The sequence below is a fragment of the Carcharodon carcharias genome (assembly GCF_017639515.1).
Source record: "Carcharodon carcharias isolate sCarCar2 chromosome 27 unlocalized genomic scaffold, sCarCar2.pri SUPER_27_unloc_1, whole genome shotgun sequence".
NCBI classification, from domain to species: Eukaryota; Metazoa; Chordata; class Chondrichthyes; order Lamniformes; family Lamnidae; genus Carcharodon; species Carcharodon carcharias.
In genome coordinates, this window is record NW_024470624.1 from 2,771,424 (window position 1) to 2,776,059 (window position 4,636).

The 4,636-nt window shown below is 44.3% G+C and overlaps 1 long non-coding RNA gene across 1 annotated transcript; it reads right to left on the bottom strand.

Moving 5' to 3' along the window:
- Nucleotides 1-749: 749 nt before the first annotated feature.
- On the bottom strand, nt 750-4,423 carry LOC121273753. The gene is made up of 3 exons (XR_005942072.1): nt 4,314-4,423; nt 3,840-3,959; nt 750-3,017 (listed from the first exon to the last, which is right to left on the bottom strand). It is a non-coding gene; the product is annotated as an uncharacterized LOC121273753 (long non-coding RNA).
- Nucleotides 4,424-4,636: the final 213 nt, after the last annotated feature.

Consider the following 4,636-nt stretch of genomic DNA (forward strand, 5'->3'; position numbering starts at 1 on the left):
GAGCTATACCTTGAGTGCCCTACCATCCATTCTTAATTAGCACATTCGTTTAGATAATATCACCAACTTTAACCTTAACACCTATGTGTTCTATTGTACTATTGTCGTTGACATCTTTTGATGATCTGCTTCTATCACTGCTTGTTTGTCCCTACAACCACACCCCCCCCTCCACCTCTCTGTCTCTCTATCTCTCCGCCCCCCACACACACACCTTAAACCAGCTTATATTTCAACTCTTTCTTGGACTCGAACGCAAGTTCTGTCGAAGGGTCATGAGGACTCGAAACGTCAACTCTTTTCTTCTCCACCGATGCTGCCAGACCTGCTGAGTTTTTCCAGGTAATTCTGTTTTTGTTTTTGTTTTGGATTTCCAGCATCCGCAGTTTTTTTGTTTTTAAATAATATCAACGTTTATTTAAAGAAAAAGGCATACTTCTGAAATGCACAAGCGACTTTCCCTGCTTCATTTGGGCGATCACTCCAGGTAGGAGTGTGAATCTTCCTCAGGTTCCTGAACCAACAAGGATTTCCCAGAATCCTGCCCCAGGGGTCACTCAGTACCTCATCCGCTGGAGTCCAATTCGCAAGCCCAAGATGGTTCTTGAAACCCACTTTTAATCCTTAAGTTAGCATTACCACATCTCGAATAAGGCTTGTTGTCATTAGACCATTGATCATTGTTGTTATTGGGTTAATTTTATTGGATTTAATCATTTTCGTACAATGTTCCATGGAGCAGAACAATGAAACCATTGCTGCATCCAGAGAGATCTACAGGAAGGCTGTTGATTATAATCAGCCATGCAAGGCTTTGTTCCATGTTTAAATATACAAAGGAGTGGAGACATTGTTATGTCGGTCACACACAGCTGAACAGAAACCCGTCTCTTTAAATACAGATACAAGGAAGAGGCTGAAATGAAATCTGTCCCTTTTAACCTGCACAAAAGCAGGAGGCTCAGATTCACAGGCTGCAGAAGGTGTACATTCAGCCCATCATGCCCCTGTCATCTCTTTGAAAGGACTCTCTGATTCACCCAATTGCTCTGCTCTTTCCCCACAGCACTGCAATTTTTTCCCCTTCAAGTATCTACTCTTTTCAAAGATACTATTGACTCACTTTCTGTTGAAGAGCCTGCCAACCCCTCTCACCCACTTTCCCTAAATTGAATAAATCTATTCATGGAAAGTCCAGAAAAATCAAATATTTTTACTGATAAAAGTTTCTTAATGAAACAGAACATGGTTAAAAAGAAATAGAAAATTACTTGAGGATCAAAGACAACCAGAGTAAAAGGATGTGCACAATGTTCTGGACCCAAATGCTTTCTCTTTAATTCATCTGTCCCCTGTTCGCTGTCCTCTTTGTGGAACACCTCCACTCAGTCCATAAGCATGATCCTGACCTTCTAGTTGCTGCCATTATAATTCACCACCTTGCTCTCATGCTCACATTTCTGTCCTTGGCCTGCTGCAATGTTCCTGAGAAGCCCAACACAAGCTGGACAAACAGCAACTCATCCTCCAATGAAGCACTTTACAGCCTTCTGGACTCAGCATTGAGTTCCACAACTTCAGACTGTCAACCCAATCCTCTGTTTTGATCTTTTTTTGCCAAGTGCCAGTCTGCATCTTGTTTTCATGTTTTTGCTTTCAGACAGAGCTGTCCTTTATTCTGCCATAAACACTTACTCTGGACCAATGCTTTGTTTCTTTACTACAACCATTATCTATCCCTTTGACTTTTGTTCCATGTTTGTTATTTAATCTCGCCTGCCCTCTAACCAACCCATGACTTTCCTTTTTGTTCTTCCGGACCCTCCCCCCTTCCTCAACAGCATCAAACCCATCACATTTCTCCATCTCTAAAATTCTGGAGAAGAGTCAGACTGGACTTGAAACATATAACTCTGTTTCTCTCTCCAAAGATGCTGCCAGACTTGCTGAGTTTTCCTAAACTTCCTGTATTTATTTTAGATTTACCTGTAGTGGTAGGAAAAACACTGTTTACTGTCGAGGATAAAATAAATGTCCTTCATTAGCTTTTGTGGATCGTTTCAGTGGAGAATTCAATTTCAAAGAGCATCAGCCCACTGGAAGCAAAGTCACGAGACCAGCCAGTCAAACAGAAAGAAACCCTCTGACCCTCCCACTTCACAAACTGTCAGAATGAATGTAGTTCATTCCTGGATGTGATTAACAGCAGCAATAACAGCAGAATCCAACGCCTGGAATCACTTGTGGACTCGCTGGTGTCTCAACAGGTGGGATGACTGATTGAATCCCTTCCCACATTCAGAGCAGGTGAATGGCCTTTCCCCTCTGTGAACTCGCTGGTGTTTCCACAGGTCAGATGAATTACTGAATCCCTTCTCACATTGAGAGCAGCTGAACGGCCTCTCCCCAGTGTGAACTCGCTGGTGTTTATGCAGGTTGGATGAATGAATAAATCCCTTCCCACAAACAGAGCAGGCAAATGGCCTCTCCCCAGTGTGAAGTCACTGGTGTCTGAGCAGGTTGAATGAATGAGTGAATCCCTTCCCACATACAGAGCAGACGAATGGCCTCTCTCCAGTATGACTGTGTCGGTGAGCTTCCAGCTCAGATGGGGATCTGAATCCTTTCCCACAGTCCCCACATGTCCACGGTTTTTCCATGGTGCGGATGTTCTTGTGTCTCTCCAGATCTGATGGTCAGTTGAAGCCTCATCCTCACACAGGACATGTATAATGTCTCTCTCCACTGTGAATGGTGTGATGTTTTTTCAGGCTGTGTAACTGGTTAAAGTTCTTTCCACAGTCAGTGCTATGGAACACTCTCACTCGGGTGTCTGTGTCTCGGTGCTTTTCCACTCACACTGATGTTTAAAATCTTTTGAAGCAGACAGAACAGACAAACATTTCTTCTTCTAGATTCAAAGGCTGATGATATTCAGCTCCCGATGAATTGAGTGACTGTTAGACCTTGACGTTTGGTTTGAGATTTCTGTCTGGAAATCCTGCTCTTCTAATATCCTGTAATTGGAGTTCACAAAAGTCACCATTCTCCCTCCATTCTCACTCTGCTGTAATATACACCCAACATTACTGCACTAAAATTGTGTGTAATACACAGAACTCTATCACATGATTAGAGATACATGAAGCTGTGGGGAGAAATTTTATTTCAGGAGCAAGTGGTGATGATCTGGAAGCCACTGCCTACAGGAATGGTGGATGCAGAGATGGTCAATAATTTAAAAATGAAATAAAAACAAAAATAGTTGGAAAAACTCAGCTGGTCTGACTGCAGAGAGGAATACAGTTAATGGTGCGAGTCCGTATGACTCTTTGTCAGAATTAAATTGGATGGACACTTGAAGGAAATAAACTTGTAGAAGAATGGGGAGATAGAGGGGGAATGGGACTGACTGGATTGCTCTACAGAGAATCGCATGGACTCGAGTTGTCAAATGGGCTCCTTCTGTGCCGTACTGACTCTATGATTGCAAATAACGCAACTACAGTCTTATATTATAAGACTGGAAAGGATAATAAATGGACTTAATTACAAAACTATAAATAATACATCTAAAGAGTCCCCTATCACAATATTAGACATATCTATGTCCTCCATTATTATATTGTCCAGAGGGACAAAACGCTAACAAAATTAAATATGGGACACTTCAGCAGTTGGGCTGGAGGCATGGGTGGGACCCAGGAGATGGTGCAATGCTGGTGACCAAGAAAGTGGGTTAGGGGGCGTTTGGTTTCAAGGAGAGGGGGTGGGGAGAAGGGGTCTTGAGACAATAATGGTGGGAGGGGTGGTGGGGTTTAAAATAAACAAAAACTTACAACTTGTCTTGTTCAGTCACAACAACATCTCTCTGCTGGCCGACTCACTGCCTTGCAGTCCCATTCGAATCCCTCAAAATCTCTCTGGAGACTCCCAGGATCAGTTTCCCACAGGCTGTCCTAGAAATACAGGACAAAAGGCAAAATAAGAAGCAATCCCTGAAAATACAGGACAGTTAAACACCCTGAAATTGTCCCCTTAAATGTCAGCCATCTCCTGGGGAAACCACTCCTTTAATTGCGAACATTAGGAAAGAGACCATCCTTTTAGCCAGACAAATATATGTGTCAAGCTGAGGGAGCAAAGTATGTCAATGTCTTTAAGAGAGAGAGATAGAGACCTGGACCAACCTTTCCAGAGTCTGCACCCTCCCTGGATTCGCTTCCTTTCCCTTCAGTTCCTACAAGTCAACAATTTACCAACAGAATGAGAAAAGAAATAGAAAGGAGGAGAAAAGAAAGTGTTTTACTCACAGATGTTGGACACAGGAGGAGGTTTTAGTCTGTGTGAAGCTCAATCTTTATTTACACCAAGCCTGCGCTCTGACTGACTGGAGGACCAGGGTCCTTCCGGTCCTCCAACTCTTCCCATTGGTCACTCCCCCAACGTGAAGGTTACGGGGGAGGAGGTGGGGTGGGGTGGTGGGGGGGGGGGGGGGGGGGGGGCGGTACGCCGTCGCCCCGTACATGCGCAGTTTCCCTCTCCTGTGGACAGACGCAGTCCCGGGACGCCTGCCCGCGCGGCGGATAGTGCGGTGTCCCCAGCGCGGGGCATTTTGGGAGCTACGGCCGACATT